The following is a 17,907-nucleotide window of genomic DNA, read 5'->3' as shown; positions in this document are numbered from 1 at the left end:
TATTTATACAGTTGAACATACATATATTTATATCAAAATATACGGTGCCACAAAATGATGCCTATTGTCTGTATCACTGCTCGGTACGGCTCTGATATTATACCCATACGAATAACAGAAAAACTTTCTCTTAAATATTTTGAATATTAATGCTTAAGATAATACATACACGATATTATTTTATGTAATAAGCGATAAAAATATAGAGAAAACCAAAAAATGCCACGATTAGGCCTGCATCAAAGATAAGAGATGCAAATTAAAATAAGGAATAAAACCGAATTCGCAAAAATAGTTTGTTAGTCGCTGTCAAGTTACCATGAGAGCAAAAATTATTAGTAGACATTTGTTTATTTTTGTGATTGTGTCAGGAGTTTTGGTAAGATTAGATATAATGTTTTTCTTTTAATAATTTGAACCTATATGATTTTTAAAAACTTGTAAAGCATTTTTTATATATTCAAGAAGTTTTCTATTTTCAACGTTGTTCAACTTTCTTAAATATATACAAAGGAAGAAGAATGCATAGTCATGATATATATATATATATATATATATATATATATATATATATATATATATTAAGTGGAGAACAATACACTTTTTAGCAATTAATAATAGAAGAAAAGATAGTAGCAACGAGAAGGCTAAAGTGTCACGGTTGCGTAACATTCGCCAATGCATGGACACCCACAGTTGTAGTATGCCCTTTAGTGCTGGTAGAAATAGAAGAATAGAATTCTGGTATCTAAGATCTTATCTAAAATGATAAATTTATTGTTTACTTTAAGTGAACAATAAATTTGACAATATATTTAAAAAAAATCATAATTTCATATTACACTCGCCTGCAAAAAAAATGTTTTTGTCTTTTTGTTTTTTTGCATAATAACGTTATTTTTAGTGCCCTAATCTCGAAATTTATTATGGGAATAAATACAGTACATATACTTTTTATTTAATCGTAATTTAATCAAAAAACGATATTATTAGAGTGTCAGCTATAAAAAAAAAAGTTTTACTAAATCTATCTCATTATGATGATAAAATCAAAGTTAATTTTGTAGTTTTCTTTCTTTTCATTGTTTCTACTTGAGTTTCTCGTTAAATCAACCAACAGACAAAAGACAATCGATTAACAGTTGTTCCAGTGTATATATGTGATCTATGCATGATCTTCCTGCCGTGAAGTCTGCCTGATCCTCCCCGATTTTGCCTTTTATCGCTTGCTCTATCTTTTCTCGCAGTATCTTCCCATATAATCTTCCTATTGATGATATTACGCTTATTCCTCTGTAGTTTTCGCATCGTTTTCTATCTCCTTTCTTAAATATAGATGTCATATATGCCTCCGTCCATTCCTTTGGGAGCTGTTCTCCATTTATGGCTTTCTGAAATATCCATTTTATCATCTGGTGTAATTTTTTTGAGCCGTACTTTATAAACTCAGGTAAGATGCCTTCAGGTCCCGGTGCTTTCTTATTTTTGATTGCATGTATGGCCTTTCTCATTTCCCTATCTGTTATTTCTATTTCTTATTGTGGGGATCTGCTTGGTCTTCGCCTATTTTCTTTTCCAATGAATTGTGGTCTTTGTTCTGTTAACAGTTTCTTGTAATAGTCCTTTAATTCTTTGTCCTGTATATTTCCCAATTTAATTTTTTCCTTTGAGTTTTGTTTTAATCCTTTTAGTACTTTCCTTGACTCCGAAGTTCTTGTACCTCCTATGTATGTTTCAATATTTAAGCAGGTTCTTTCCCATTCTTCATTCTTTTGTTTTGTTATTTGTTTTTCATTTCTTTATCTTTTTCTCTATATTCTTTATAAACTTCATTGTTGTTTATAGTCAGCCATTTTCTGTATATTTGCTTTTTTTCTTCAATTATTCGTTTCGTTGGCTCATTTATTTCATAATAGTGCTGTTTATTTGTTATATGTTCTTTCTCTCCAAGGGCTTCGAATGCTGCTTGTTTTATACTCGCCTTTATATGCTCCTATATTTCTTCGATGTTGCCGTATCTGAATTCTATTAATTTTTGGTTTAAACGTTGTTTGTATAATTCTCTTATTGATTGTTCTTGGAGTAGTTCTATATTGTATTGTTTTTCTCTTATAGTGTTCAACAGGTCTTCTGTAGAGGGGGTCTTGTTATGTTTCCATTTCCATACATCTTCTCGTTATTTTTTAGAGGTATTGGAAGTATGGTGCCTTTATTATGAGGAACTGCCCTTTTTGCAGATGTAATGTTCAAATATATAATTTTATCTTTATTTTTTCTCCAGAATCATCGTGTTGATATCATACAAAAGTAGCAATCTTTTTCATGATTCTGAGGTTCACTCTAAATCATTGGCATTGCAAACGGCATATATAACTTAACTAGGTCCAAAATAAAGCTGATAGGCATCTTTGACCAGATCTGTTATTACAATTTGTTGTTTTTAGAGTAATTTCAATACAAATGTAACAGAAACAGTCTGCAGAATTTTTACAAGTTGGCGGCATTTTATAACCTAACATAAAATAAAAGTTATTTTAAAATAATTTTAATACTTCCATTATACAGTGTGGAAACCACTAACGGAATAAAAATTTTTGTGTCTTTATTTTAGAAAATAATAAAAAACGTTGAGATACCTTAACTTTTAAATTTAAATGTGCGCTTTTTAAACATAAATTTGAATGTACAGGGTGATAATACATGGGCAAGTCTAACATAGTCCATAATCTCTATTTTAAATTAAACACCCTGTATATTTTTATGTTTGTAAAAGCTCCTTAACAACCTGATCTCAACGAACTGTATCATAGTATCATGATATAGTAGGGTCTAAAATGAAGAATACAAGGTGAAATTTTGAAATTAAATATAGTTTTCTTTAAGACAATTAATTCATAGAATACCCGAGGTAATTGATTGGATTGCATTAAAATAAATGCTCAAAATGTTCTCCACCTTGTTTTTGGCAATAACACAGTCTCCTATAAAACTCGTCCCGAACTTTGTTTAAAGTTTGAGGTGAAATATTCCGTATTTCTGTAGTTATCCTTTGTTAAGGTCTTCAATGCTAGTTGGTTGTGTTGCATATATTTTGTTCTTGAGATAACCCCACAGAAAAAAATTCAAAGGCGAAGTAAGAAATTCGAAAATTCAAAGAAATTCAAAGTAAGATCTGGCGACCTTGCTGGCCACTCAATAGTACCCCTTCGTCCAATCCATTTATTAAAGAAGATTTCATTCAAGTAATTTCTCACCATTAAAGCATAATGGGGTGTTGCACCGTCCTGCTGGAACCAGACAGTTTTATGCGGTAAGGACGGATCTATTTAATTGGGATATAAGTTAGCCAACTGAGGAAGAACACCGTCTCTTAGCATGCTTAAATATTTTCCACTGTCAAATTACCATCTACAAATATAGGACCAATAATATGATCTCCTATAATACCTGCCCCTGTTGCTGAGAGGGGGCATTTGGGCCTGTAGGACCCATCGCCGGCTCTTCGGGCTTCTTCCTATCCCCGGAATTGGATCGGGTATTCACCATCTTTGGTTTGTCGCTGGTAGAAGGGTTAAATACCACCGCTGTTATAAATAACAGTTCCAGTGACAAATATCTGTTATAGGTAACGGTTCCAAGGAACAGTTACAAAGTAACAGAGCAAAAATGGAAAACAGATAGGTAAAAATGATCTAAGTATTCCTTGACTTACGGAAGGAATAACTTAGTAAACAAGTAAATTAAATGGTATAAAAATATAATGCAAAGAAAAATGTTTCTAAGTGTTTCTTGACTTACGGAAGAAACAACTTAGGACAGAAATATAGATAAATAAAATATGTAAATGTGAGAGTAAAATATGGAAATATTTCTAAGTGTTTCTTGACTTACGGAAGAAACGACTTAGAGTGGAAAAATAAAATACTCAAAATATAAAACGAGAAATGCAAAAATGAAACAGATTATAGAAATATGTCTAAGTGTTTCTTGACTTACGGAAGAAACAACTTAGAACAGAAAATAAACAAGAGAATCAAATATAGTAAAATAAATGCACAAATATTTATAAGTGTTTCTTGACTTACGGAAGAAACGACTTATAAATACGAAAAATCAAATACAGAAAAGATGTGGAAATATTGCTAAGTGTTTCTTGACTTACGGAAGAAACAACTTAACATAAAATAGAAAATGAAAGAGACAAATGTATTAAGTATTTTCTTAACTTAAGGAAGAAAATATCTTAGATAAAATATCGGAAATAATAATGCAACAATGATTATGAAAATATTTCTAAGTATTCTTTTGACTTACCGGAGAAGAACGGCTTAGACGCACAATTAAAATAACAAGTCAAATATTCAGAGAAATATTTCTAAGAGTTCTTTGACTTACCGGAAAGAACTACTTAGACAAAGTACAAATCAAAATATAAAATAGAAAAAGCAAGATAAATATTTCTAAGTGTTCTTAACTTACGGAGAAACAACTTAGACACAAAATACAAGAAAAATAAACAACCAAAATAATCAAATAAAATATCAAACAATCAGTACATGAACAAATTTAGATCAATGTAATATTCTAACTAAAAAAGGTCTGAATATACAACAATGCTAAAATAAAAAGGTATACAGGAAATCAGAAATAAAACAATAACTTAGTTGGAACAATAATAGCACCGACTAGGTCTACAGTAGAAGAGGCAAGCTCGACTGACCGATGAGAGAAAATCTACCTGCTTTTATGTAAAACAAATCCTTTGTTTTGCGTAGCAAAAGTGGAATTTTCCTGCATCGAGTCAATTAGAAATTTGGATTTGGCCAAACTTGGAATTCCCAAGTATTTTGACCAATATTCAAATTCCTTGATGCGCCCGGCACGGCTGTCAGCTCCCGGCTGACACGCCTCCAGAGGACACCCCAACATTCAACTTTTGAGAATACTGAGTGTGTGTCTCACGCATCCAATGAGGATTCTCCGCTGACCAATATCTACAGTTTTATCGGTTTACCTCTCCGTTCAATGTAAATGTTGATTCATCAGAAAAAAGAATTGTGCCAAGAGCTATTTTATTTGTGTTAATTTTATCCAACATTCTTTCACAGAAATCCATTCTACGATCTGGATCGTCTTCTGTTAGCTCCTGCACAAAAGTCAATTTATGTGGATGAAGTTTTTCTTCATGGAGACACCTTAGGACAGTTGTGTGACTCACATTATTTTGACGTGCAATTTGACGTGAACTTGACGTTGGATTCCCTGCGATACTTAACAAAATATCCACTTTCACCTCATCTTCAATGAAGTTCGGTTTTCTTTTTAATGGTTTGACATGTCCAAGTTCTCTCTGAACGGTGCATAAATTTTAGATACAGTATCTTGTGCAATATTAGGCAACTGAGGATACCTCTGATTAAATAAGTTTGCTACTTCAACTTGACTTTTACGATTCTCCCCGTAACCGATCATCATTAAAATCTCAATTCGGTGGGTCTCAGTTAAATAAATAAATATATAAATAAATAAATAAATAAAAATAAATTTTTATTTCTGCAAGAAATTAGCTTTTAATTGGGAATTTGTTATTTTATTTTAAAATGTCGACACGCTAACTGATTGATAACAATCTGCATTATTTACCGATTTAGTTTAATTAGCAGAATATCTAGACAGTGTTTACCTTTTCATGACAAAAAATGTTAACACGGTTACTAAACAGAAATTTTCCCCAGTATACTGACACTTAGAGTAGAAGTGTATTGTCTGTATTTAGCTAATTTAAAATAATACCATAACACTTGATTAATTACTAATTTCAAAATTTCACCTTGTATTATTCGTTATAGACCCTACATGATATAGTTCGTTAAAATCAGGTTGTTAAAAATCTTTTAAAAAAATAAATATATACAGGGTGCTTCATTAAAAATAAAGATTATGGACTATGCCAGACTAGCGTGGATCACCCTGTACATTTAAATTTATGTTTAAAAAGCGCACATTTAAATTTAAAAGTTAACGTGTCCCAGAGTTTTTTATTATTTTCTATAATAAGGACACAAACAATTTTATTGAATAAGTGGTTTCCACACTGTACCTATATTTATTCAATCAGCTCTTAGGTAAATACACGAAGTACACATAAAATATTTTAATCACATACAAAAAAAGATGGACCTTGTGGAAAACTTACCAAAATGTTCGATACAAAACGTAAACAATTAGAAGAGAAGTTTTTACCTAGATACTGTCAAGTCAAAAAAGCTAGCTAGGCAAAAACTACCAATGCGGATCTGTAATACTATAAAACACAACTCTAGCATTATTTATTTAACTACTCGCTAAAACCCATTTTGTGTATATATATACCACTTATAGTGTTAATGCAAAAAAAAATTCAAAAAATCATTAATTTGAAATATTGAAAAAAAAATTAATAACAGAAAATTTAGACGTTATTGAAAAACTTGGTCAACAGAGATAGATTTATTTAGAGCATTGATATCTTTTTATGTATAATAAAATTTGTAGAATCAGGATTTGGTTGCAGATCAGTGGTATTAATGTTAACTAATTTACGTTTTTACGTTTTATGACATAGATTTAATAAGACAACGAATAGGTACATGCCTGTCGAAACGTCAACTTAAACAAAAAGCTTGAAATAATATTTAATTTTAACTGAACATATTTATCTAAAAAAGTTATTTAGAAAATAAATAAAATGTAGGCAATAATATTCTCCAGGCTTAGAAAATATGCCTAATTCTACAGAGTGATTAATAACTTCGTAGTAAGGCAAACGTACAATTTTTTATATAGAATACCATGTATATTTTCACATTTAGATTCCTCCCGTAATACCTGTTCCTACAGTATAAAGTTTTAGAATACTATACAGAGTATTTAATGAATTATCATCATTTTTATTTAGAGTTAAATAAAGAAGGAACACAGAAATAATTGTTCATTTTAAATAAAATAAATACTTTATTCCTTCTTCATATACAGTGTGTTTATTTCATAGCGATTTTGAAATAAAGATTTTCTTAATATTAAAAGATATATTAAAGATATATATTAAAGATTTCTAAATATGGGGAGATATACAGGGTGTCTTATTTAAAAAATTGTATGTTTGTTTTACCACGAAGTTTTTAATTACTTTGTAGAATTCAACAAATTATCTAAGTCTGAAGAATATTATGGCCTACATTTTTCTAAATAACTTTTTTGCATATCCTCTACCATAATGGAAGTATCGACCAATGTCTCACTAAAAGTTCACCCTGTATGTAGAAAAAAGAAATTACTATTTTAATGGGAAAAGGCCACAATTTAAGTTTAAATAAGTTTGTATAATAAATTATAATAAATAAGTTATAATAATTAAATAAATAAGTACATTAATCAATTAATGTTTGTATTTTGAGAACGATTTCCGAAGTGGAGATTGGAACGTCAATAAACTTATTTTAAACTTGAATTGTGGCTTACTCCCAGTAAAAGAGTAATTACTTAAAGATGCCACAAGAAAAGAGCTTCAGAGCAATATTAGAAGATAGAAATAAAGAAGGAATAGCGATGTGTAAAACGATATTTAAACGACTCTATAAATATCTTTTATGCATTATTAGATTTAAAAATTATTAATTAATAATTTAATTAATAGTTTAAAAATTTAAAAACTAGTAAATTTAAGATATTACTTTTATTCTGCTTTTATTGTTTTCAGACCTTTCATTCCGATGCAGCGTTTGTTGGTCGTGTGTGGGATGCCATATTTAATCCATGTGTATGCAGTAAGTGTTTAATAAATCAAGTAATACATAAAATGCACAATTACTTTTGCCTCGAAACTAAAAACATTTGTAGTCAATTTACGAAATGAGATAAAATGACACTGGACATTGGATCCAGAGTTTTAACCTTGTTTAAGCTTTTCACTTCTTCAAGGAAGGGGTACTCCTTTTGTTTCGGAGTAATGGAGGTATGATAAATCGTGATGAATTATGTTATGTGTGGAGAAGTAGTAGACTACTAAGGAGCTGGGGTTCAGAAGGTGGCGTATATGTGGACGATGTGTATATTAAGAAGCGCACAAGAGGAATTTAGGTGAGCTATGCCAAACATGTCGAAGGAGGTACTTTAGGGGTTACCAGCCATACAATAGGAACGGCTCTTAATCAGCATTTTTGGTGTGTAGTTGTTAGCTGCAATGTTTAATGGGGAATATTTCTAAGATTTCAAAATACTCATAAGGATGTTCGTGTCCAGTGTTGTGAAGAAGTTTAGCTGGAGGGAACGGAACTTTTCTTTGAGGAAACCTGGTGAGTATATTCCCTCGGTGATTGCAAGATGTTTTTAATATTTGCTTTGCTCTGTTATTCGAGACCGTTATGGTTCGAAGGATATACCTCCTGCTGAGGGATAGGATTCTGTTCTTAATAGGTGTTATATTTGCCAGTATGTATATGTGTGCTGGTGAATAGTGCCTGCTCTGCCTCATGCCGAATCTAAGAATTTTTTTTTCGGTAGCCATGATGTCGGTTTCCCAGTTGAGAGTCCTAGTAAAATGAACTCCCAAATAGGAAACCGAGTTTCTGAGAATTAGGTCCTCTCCTAACAGAGTTATTTGACCTTGGACATAGCGACAATTAGAAGATTTAAATAAATTAATAGTGTTTTGTAGGGATTTATGGTCACCCTCCATTTATTGCACCACCTAATGACTCTGTCTAGGTAATTTTGGGCTCTTTCGAATACAGACAATTGTCCACGCTCTCTATGTGGTCCTGACGTGAGGAGGTCATCAGCGTACAGTGGAAGGGTCTCCGATCTATGCTTTGAGCGGGGGATGTCACTATTGTAGACTGTATAGTATTGGAGCAAGAATTGAGCCCTGGTGTACTCCAGCTTGTAGAGTGAAGGGTGTGGATAAGATATTGCCGACTTTCATCCTGATCGTCCGATGAGAGAGATAGAAATTTATGAGTTTAACAAAATTCTACGAGTCTGTCCTTAAGGATCCTCTCGTAGACTTTACCTAGGGTGCTCAATAAAGAAATAGGACTGTACGATTCAGGGTTGGTGAGTATTTTCCCTTCTTTGGGAATCATGACGGTGCTGGCCACTTTCCATGGAATTGGAAAATAGCTCAGCGTAAGAGATGCATAGATTATGTTGATGAGCAACGGGATAATATCCTCTGGAACATTTTTAAGGCATTTTCTGTGGATGCCATCAGGGCCAGGAGCTGTATTTTTTCCAATATTACACATCTGCCTGACGATGTCCTTAGTCACAGGGGCCATCATCGGATGAGGATGAGGTCCCAAATGTGCCTGAGGGTAATAGAATATATCTTCCACTTTCCGTTCGGCTCCTCTTTTGGATCTTTCGCTGAAGTTAGGGTTATTAGGGGAAACGAGGGGGACCTGTAATGTATCTTTGAAGGCTTCGGCCTTGTCTTGTGGATTGTTAAGAGTGACGTTGTTAACGTTGAGATGTGATCGTGGATGACTTTTTTGCTTCGTTAGGACTTTAAGTTGATTCCAGAATCTAGCACCCTCTCGGTGCTAGATTCTGAAGAACCAGACAACAAATTACTCTGAAGAACCGGACTTCAAAAATTCGTTTGTTTGAAATTGACTGCTCATCGAAAGTTGAAACACATACATATTGTTACGTTATTCTGTGGATCCAGAAATTGAGTGAAGCACAACGTAGTTTAAAAAACTTTATTAAACTCAAAACTCACATTAATAATTATCGGTTACAAAACAATTCGCACTGATACGAAGAATCGCAAATACTATACTGTGGTTTTCCGTCTTTGAATCCTCGTTTATTATTTATTAATCCTATTCTCTCCTACTTATTAATCCTCCAAACAATTATTTTAACAACGTTTCGGCAAGGTCGCTCTCGCCATTGTCAAGTCAGGTAGTAACGCGTCCTACTAGTACTAGAAGTGAATTGACTCTCAAGCAAGCAAGCAATTTGATTGAACCCAGCCTGTGAGAAATGTTTACCCCTGGAAACTACATTCGGGTGTAACAATTCATTGGAGCGAGGTGTGTTAACTGGTCTCTTATGGTCGATGCGGTTACTTATATAGCTGATAGAGGCGCGCTTTTTTCGGACGGTCCTTGGCAAGGCTTCTTGTAATTGGTCCTGTCCGCGTGTAGGTAGGAGGAGTCCCACTAGTCGGTCTTGTGGCCTAATGTATTTTTGAAATACCGTTTTTCATGTTGTTGGAAGCCTTTTAGCATGATCTCTTTGGTTTAGCCTGTTGGGATATTTTTTATTTTTATTTCTCTCTGATTTCGCGTTTTCTTTTAATTTCAATATTATCTAGCGTCGTAGTTTGGTTAAGGTTTATTGTATGTCCAGTGTTTGGGACATGTTGTGCAAGTAACGATAAGTAAAAAAAGCTTTTAATGCCAAAACGGTGATGTTTAGATGGTATGTAGTGTTTAAAAAATAATCTTCCCTTGAAAAAAAGCACTTCTTACTCCAATATTCATGAATGGATAACTTTTTTGTTCTTGGCATTAGATATGTTAACAACAAGGAAAAATACAATTCTTTATTTCTTATATCTGTCCACTTCTTAGTTCGCGAATTTTCCGTGTTTTCTTTCTTAAGTTCTTATAGGGCAAATATGTTTGTTTCATCCACAATTTTTTGTACAACCTCGCTAGTAAAAAAACTTTCAAAAATTTCTAATGGTGTGAATTCCGCGTTCAAGTAATCCACTTTACATCCTGAAGTAGAGCTATCGAAAACAAATTTATTAGGTGATAAATTATTGGTAGTCCATTCAAATTTATGAGCAATGTTTATATTAATTTCGTTATCTTCACTATCTTCAAAATTATCATTATTATTAGCTTGCATCTCAATATTGTCCTATTAACTAATAATTCAGCTTCACTCAAACCCTGTCTTTCACGAAACATACTTCATTATAAATTAGCACAACGTCGTTCTGAAGTCAGATTAAAACTAATCGCGCGGTCAACACCGTTTGTTGAAATTTTCAATTTCAGTAGTTCAACAATGATTTGTCATGTGCATTATTTTTAGTCCCTTACGCCTACAGCACAGGACTTCTAAACAACTAGTTAGCACGCAATAACTAATAACTTTACATAAATTTGTATACAAGTGGTTCGTAATGAGACCGCGTTACTCAATTACTTGTTGATAAATGGTTCGTACTGGTGGGACGGATTTTATAATACTAGTATACAAGTACAGCGCACTGAAAGGGTTAAAATGGAACTGGGCATAGCCCATACGAAGAATGGAATATAACAATTAGACGAAGCGAATTATTGAATGGCGAGCAACAGCAAATAAGAGACCAGTAGAAGCAGACCTCGCCCCAGATTGGGTGACTGTTAGACTGTTGACATCAAGCGAACAGGTGGTCACGAATGGAAGCAAAAAACAAAAAAACAACGATCAGAAATGGGTGGACACACCTACGGAAGGTTACAGCTAACGATGCATGGAATATCTGTTGATGAGAATGGTGATGAGCTGTAGATACGTAAATAAGTAGATAAAGAAGTTAAAATCACTTATTGTGAATAAATTTCATGTATCTCGTGGGCTTGATAAATATAAAAACTTTTGTTTTATTGTAATGTAGTTCTTTTTTAAGTGCGTTTCTTACTTGAGTACTTACTAAAATTTACTATCAATCAAAGTGAAGCACACTGTACATATTTTTCTGAAGGATATAATATTGGACATTAAAAAAGATTATAAAGAACAGAAATGTTCTTTATAATCTTTTATAAAGAAATCAAGCATTCATCTAAATATTAATATTATGAGAGTTGGAATATGTCTGTGAGAACATAATGTTTGCTCCTTGTAGTAGAAAAATATAAAACCTACGCGAATGCTTTTTATAGTTCAACTTCTAGGATAAATTTTTCAACATTTTAAATTTTTCAAGTGCATCATTGTTTCTCCCCTCTTCTCCTATTTTTGCTTTTTTATGATGTTTTTACAGAATGCGGTGTTCCCAACAGAGAAGCACGTCTTGTGGGCGGTGAATATTTAACAGGCCATGAATTTCCGTGGGCCGCCTCCATACAGGTGAACGACGACGGCAATAGCAATGTTTCTTCCCTTGCCGCGACCCTCATCACTCCTAAGTATTTGCTTACTTCTGCCAGTAATGTTATTGGGTGAGTATATCAATTTTTTGGTAGTTATGTTATATGTTATTTATTTTTATAGCCCGTTGGAAATGAAAAGAGAGGCAGTAATGAATCATGTGAGATCTCGGTGTTTAAAATAAATAACCGCCAAAATAGAAACAAAGGTGGATATTTACAATGAAAGAAGACCAACTCTGAAATGTTTTAGCAAATAAATTAATATTAAATTGTAATCTCAAATAGTTTAAAGTCTAGGTAGACCAGGGCGGATCTGTTTTGAGGTGGATGAGAGAGGTGGCATTCAAATTTTTGGGTAAAGAACATTAACAAAAAAACTTGAATTTTTTAAAAATTACTAAAAACATCGATTTTTTTCTACTTTCTTTGAGTATAACTTTAAAACAATTTTTTTGGAGCAAAGTCGTAATGAAATAAAATGGCGAAATTTGTTAATAATGTTATAATTTATTACCTTTGCTGCAAAATAGCAATAAATACAAAAAGAAAAGGAAAAACAAGCCTTTTATTTTTCAATATTTTTCAACCACATAGATAGAACTTCAGACTTTCATAATTCGTCTGGAAAATCATTATAACATAATAAAACAGCCCACTTAATTTCATTAAAATCGATTTGATAGATTTCGCATAATAATTTTGCAATATGAATTTTTTTAAATTGAATTTGTTTAAAATATTGGAATCAAACAGCAAATGTGAAGGTTGAGGGTAGGCTAACAGAAGAAATTCAAATCCGTCGAGGAGTCCGGCAGGGATGCATCTTGTCGCCACTTTTATTTAATCTGTATAGTGAAGCTATTTGTGAACAAGCACTCGAGGAAGAAGATCTTGGTCTGATAATAAATGGTGAGACGATCAACAATATAAGGTTTGCTGACGATACGGTTCTCCTAACGGGAACGCTAGTAGAACTACAACATCTCGTTCAAAGTCTCAATATATACTGTAACAGTTACGGCTTGAAAATTAATTTGAAAAAAACTAAATGTATGATAATCACGAAATCAAAGAACATCAGAGCTAATCTTGTAATAGACAATACAACGATTGAGCGTGTGTCCTGTTATAAATATCTAGGTGCTTGGATCACAGACGATACTGATCAAACAAAAGAGATTAGATGTAGAATAGAAATCGCTAGATCAGTCTTTAATAGAATGCGCAAACTCTTTTGCAATCGTGATATCAATATAAAGTTACGAATACGAATGCTGCGGTGTTATGTCTTTTCTACCCTATTGTATGGAGTAGAGGCTTGGACACTAAAACAGTTGACCACAAAAAACATCGAAGCTTTCGAGATGTGGTGCTATAGGCGCATTCTCAGAATATCATGGATGGACCGCGTCACTAACACGCAAGTACTCCAAACTTTAGACAAAAGATGCGAAATTCTAAATGAGATAAAAACTAGAAAGATTTAATACTTGGGGCACATTGTGAGAGGTGAAAAGTACGAACTTTTAAGAAATATCATGCAGGGCAAAATTAAGGGCAAAAGAAGTGTGGCAAGAAGAAAAATATCGTGGCTTCGTAATCTACGTGAATGGTTCGGGTGTAGTTCGATTGAACTTTTTAGGCGCGCTGCTAACAAAGTCGCAGTGGCCATGATGATTTCCAATCTCCGCTAGGAGTGGCACGAGAAGAAGAAAATATTGCACAAAACAAAAACTAGACCATATAGAAATTTGCCAGTTGTTTAACTTATAAAAACGCACTTAACCTATCTAACATACTTTATTTAATTAAAATCAGATTATTTTTACGCCTCTGGAATGTGTTAAAATTATAAACAATATTTTGGCTTATAAACAAACAGAATATCTCGGTAACTATTAGCTTAAATTAAATTCAGAAAACGGTGTTAAAAAAAAACTTGGCAAGACATTTTTCATAAAAGATAAAAAGTCGAACTACGAGCTGTGGTACCTGAGATACAATTGATCAAAGTTGACCAGCATTTGCGACGAAGTTATGGACAAGAGGATTTTTTTAGGCCCTTCTCTCTATTAGAATTGCCGAAAAATAGCCTTTCCTAATTGTCGCCATTCATTTCTGTTATTTGTAAGCCCTACAGTTCTTTTAATATCGTCGCTCCAGCAAATGTTCGGTCTTCCTCGTGGTCTTTGGCTTCATATGGCCGCCAATTCCCAATCTCTTTATTCCATCGGCCAGCCTTAAGACGTTCGTTATGTCTAGCACATTTCCAATTCAGTTGTTCTATTACGAATGTCTTCATTGATTTTGTGGTCTTTGAGTGAGATACCCAGCATCGGTCGTTCCATAGCTCTCTGAGTTGTTCTGATATTCTCCATGTTTATTTTAGAGAATGTCCAGGTTTGAGCTCCATATGTAAATAGAGGTAGGATACAGGAATTAAATACTTTGGTTCGCAGTCTTATATAGTTCGCAGGTATATTTTTATTTTTAAGTACGTATGAGAGTCTTCCGAATGCTGCCCATCCCATTTTTACACGTCTGCTTATTTCGGTAGTCTGATCTTCTTTGCTTACCTTGACATTTTGGCCCAGATATGTATATTCATCTTCATGTTCTATCTCTGTCCCTTCGATGTTTATTATTAGTTTAGTTTTACTGAAATTCATTTTCAGTCCTTTTTTGGGGGGGGGGGATTCTGTGTGTAGCTCCTCAATTATTGTTTTCAGTGCATTCCACGTGTCGGCTATTAGTACTACATCATCTGCGTATCTAGATGGTTCAAGTATCTTCCGTTAATAGGGATTCCCTTATTTTCTCAGTCTATTTACTTAAAGATATCTTCTAGGGCAGCTGTAAATAATTTTGGAAATATTGTGTCTCCTTGTCTTATTCCTCGGTTAATTTTTACTGGTTTGTTTCGATTATGTATTATGTATTAATATTCTGTACCTGGAGTCGATCCAGTTGTTGACTAATGCTTCTTCTATTGCCCACAGTTCTACGCTATCAAAAGCTTTTTCATGCTTGGTCGATAATTTCAGGTCTGTGGTGTCTCCCTTTTTGTGTATTAGTATTGTTTTAGCAGTACTCCATTGTTCGGATATGTTGCCTTGGAATAAACATTTATTAAATAGTATGTTTAGATATGTGATGGCTTCTTCTCCGCCTTCCTTCAGCATTTCTGATAGGATTCCATCGCTTTCAGGAGCTTTATTCCTTTTGATTTCTTTTACTGCTCTTTCTATTTCTTTGTGGCTTATTACGGGCATCACTTCTGAGTTGCATCTGTTATCTGCCTTTCCATGTTCTGCTTTGAGAAGTTAGGGGGATCGTTTCTGGAACGGTACAGATCGGCATAGAACTTTTAATTGAGTTTGCAATATCAGATTTACTTTTTTCTAGTTGTCCTTGTTCATTTTTAATGGTTATTATGTTTTCCTTTCCTAGTTTCGGTTGGTGCATTTGAGACTTCGGTTTTTCTCTATGATTTGTTCTATACGGTCTTCTTGATGTTTTTTAATGTCCTCTTTTATGTTTTCTTATTACTCGATTAAATTCCTTAAATTCTGCAGTGCTTTTTTTGTTGTTTTTGTTTTTGTCTCAGAAGATCTTTTCTTTGTTTCAGCATGTTTTGTGATTCTTAACTTATTTTGGATTTTCGTTTTCTGTTGCCACTTCTAAACTTGCATTTAATAGTTCCTTTGCTATGACTTTATTGATTTCATTTAAGCTAAGTTTATCGAGATTTAATATTTTTGCGGGTTTTAACTTGCTTTTATATTCTTCTGTATTAGATTTTAGTCTGTCTGTGTCTATATTCCAAGTTTTCTAAATTTATTTCTATTTTTATTATGTTTTATCTTTAATTTAGCTCTAACCATGCGGTGATTGCTACTTACTGAGGCCGTATTTATCACTGTTACGTCCTGTATGATATCTGTTTTGTTACACGGTATGTAATCTATTAAGTTTCGAGTTTTTCCGTCTGAGGATAGCCACGTCCACTTTCTTTGAAGTTTTTTCTTATAGAATGTGTTCATTGCATAGTATTTGTGGGCTTGTAGGAAGTTAACCAAGGTTTCTTCTCTCTCATTTTTAACTCAGGAGCCGAATTTTCCTATATAGTTTTCGGTTTTTTCAAGTCGTTGTCCGATCCGTTGAAGTCGCCTACGAATTGCTCTACTTTATGTGCATATTTCTTGGAAATTAGAAATCCTACGCCATCTAGGCTTTGTTCTTCTCGCCCTTTGTAATATAGGACGTTACCGGACTCTAGTGTTATGCACTCTTCCCCTTTTCTTTTTATTTCTGCTAGACCAATTATGTCCCATTTTAAGTCCTTGATGTCTTCTTCGAGTTAACGCTGTCTGTAGGTTGTTTACCGCTATGTCTACGTTTCTATGTTTGGCCGCTATCGCTGTGTCGTCAGCATATAGACTTAGTAATTTTCCTGGTGTTATAGGTATGTCTCCTACGATTGCTCAAGTACGAAGAAATTAGTCTTGTTATTGCCCCGCTGTAACCGTATCTTCTCATTTTTTAAATCATTCCTTTATGCCAGACTCTGTCGAAAGCTTTGCTTACATCTTAGAAGGCAGCTCCTGTATACTGTTTGTCATTAAATCCAGCTGCTATGTACTCTGTTAATCTGAGTACTTGTAGCTCACTGGAGTGCTCTGATCTGAAACCGAATTGCGCTTCGGGTATTATGTCTAGTCTAGTCAGCTTGGAGGCTGCTGAGTATTACTCTCTCTACAATCTTGTTGATTTCAGGTAGTAAGCTTATTGGCCTGTAATTTTGCGGGAATTCTCGGGTCTTTCTATTTGTCTTTCGACTACTTCTACGAAGTCGATGTCCTCGTCTGGGTGGTAATTTAATGTACACTCTCTCTCGAGAGCATTCCTCATTAACCTCTGCTTTTTCTTCGGTAGTGTACACTATTCCATTTTCTCCGTATAGTGGAGGGATTGGTTTTCTGTCGTTTTTAAGTATATTCTTTGGAGCCTCTAAATATTTTACATATTGGGCCTTGTTCCTCCATGTCTACACTGTGATTTTCTCAGCTTTCACTACGGTGTTGTTGTAGTGCTGTTTTGACCTCTCTGTTCAGTCTATTTGCTCTGTTTTTGTCTGCCTGGTTCCTTGTCCTTCTTGCTGTCTGCTTTGCTCTGTTCTTTTCCCTATCAAGTCTTTTATTTCTTGCGGTATCCCTTTCCAAGTCGAGGTGTACAGAGCGATGCACATCAAGTGTGTTCTATTGGTCGATAGACTAAAGCACTTGATGAGACGCACTTCTTTTATGCACGTCAAAGTACGCCAGACTTGGCATAATTGGGTACGCAGTGGTCTTCCAGTCGAGCAGCTAATCAGGAGCTTTGGTTGGGAAAGTAGAGCGGATTTGTGTCGTGATTGGACACACATAAAACCGCTTCCGGCACCAGTTTATTTACCTGTCAATTATTATAGTAACAAAATATAAAGACGACAAGAGGCGGTTTCCCAATAGGTAAACAATCATAGGGAACACCACGAAAACGATAAAATGACAACTTACTGGAGGCACATTGAAAAATAGACAGAGTGATACCTACATTAAAACAAGAAGAAGAGGAATATAACAGTGTCCGTCATTACTAGCCTACACTGGTATATTATGTTACAATAATTGCCAGGTAGGTGAATGTTTCTTTTCAATTATAAATTAAGTTTTAAGATTTAGAAAATAGTTGGGTGAATACTAAAGGACTCTGAGATAGCGCG

General features: G+C 33.8%; 1 long non-coding RNA gene across 1 annotated transcript; it reads left to right on the top strand.

The window, feature by feature from the left end:
- Positions 1-278: 278 nt before the first annotated feature.
- Positions 279-12,167, top strand: LOC140431772 (uncharacterized). The gene is made up of 3 exons (XR_011949722.1): positions 279-379; positions 7,739-7,805; positions 12,035-12,167. It is a non-coding gene; the product is annotated as an uncharacterized lncRNA (long non-coding RNA).
- Positions 12,168-17,907: the final 5,740 nt, after the last annotated feature.

The sequence above is a fragment of the Diabrotica undecimpunctata genome, unplaced genomic scaffold, assembly GCF_040954645.1.
Source record: "Diabrotica undecimpunctata isolate CICGRU unplaced genomic scaffold, icDiaUnde3 ctg00001974.1, whole genome shotgun sequence".
NCBI lineage: Eukaryota > Metazoa > Arthropoda > Insecta > Coleoptera > Chrysomelidae > Diabrotica > Diabrotica undecimpunctata.
This window is presented reverse-complemented; position numbering and strand designations above follow the sequence as displayed.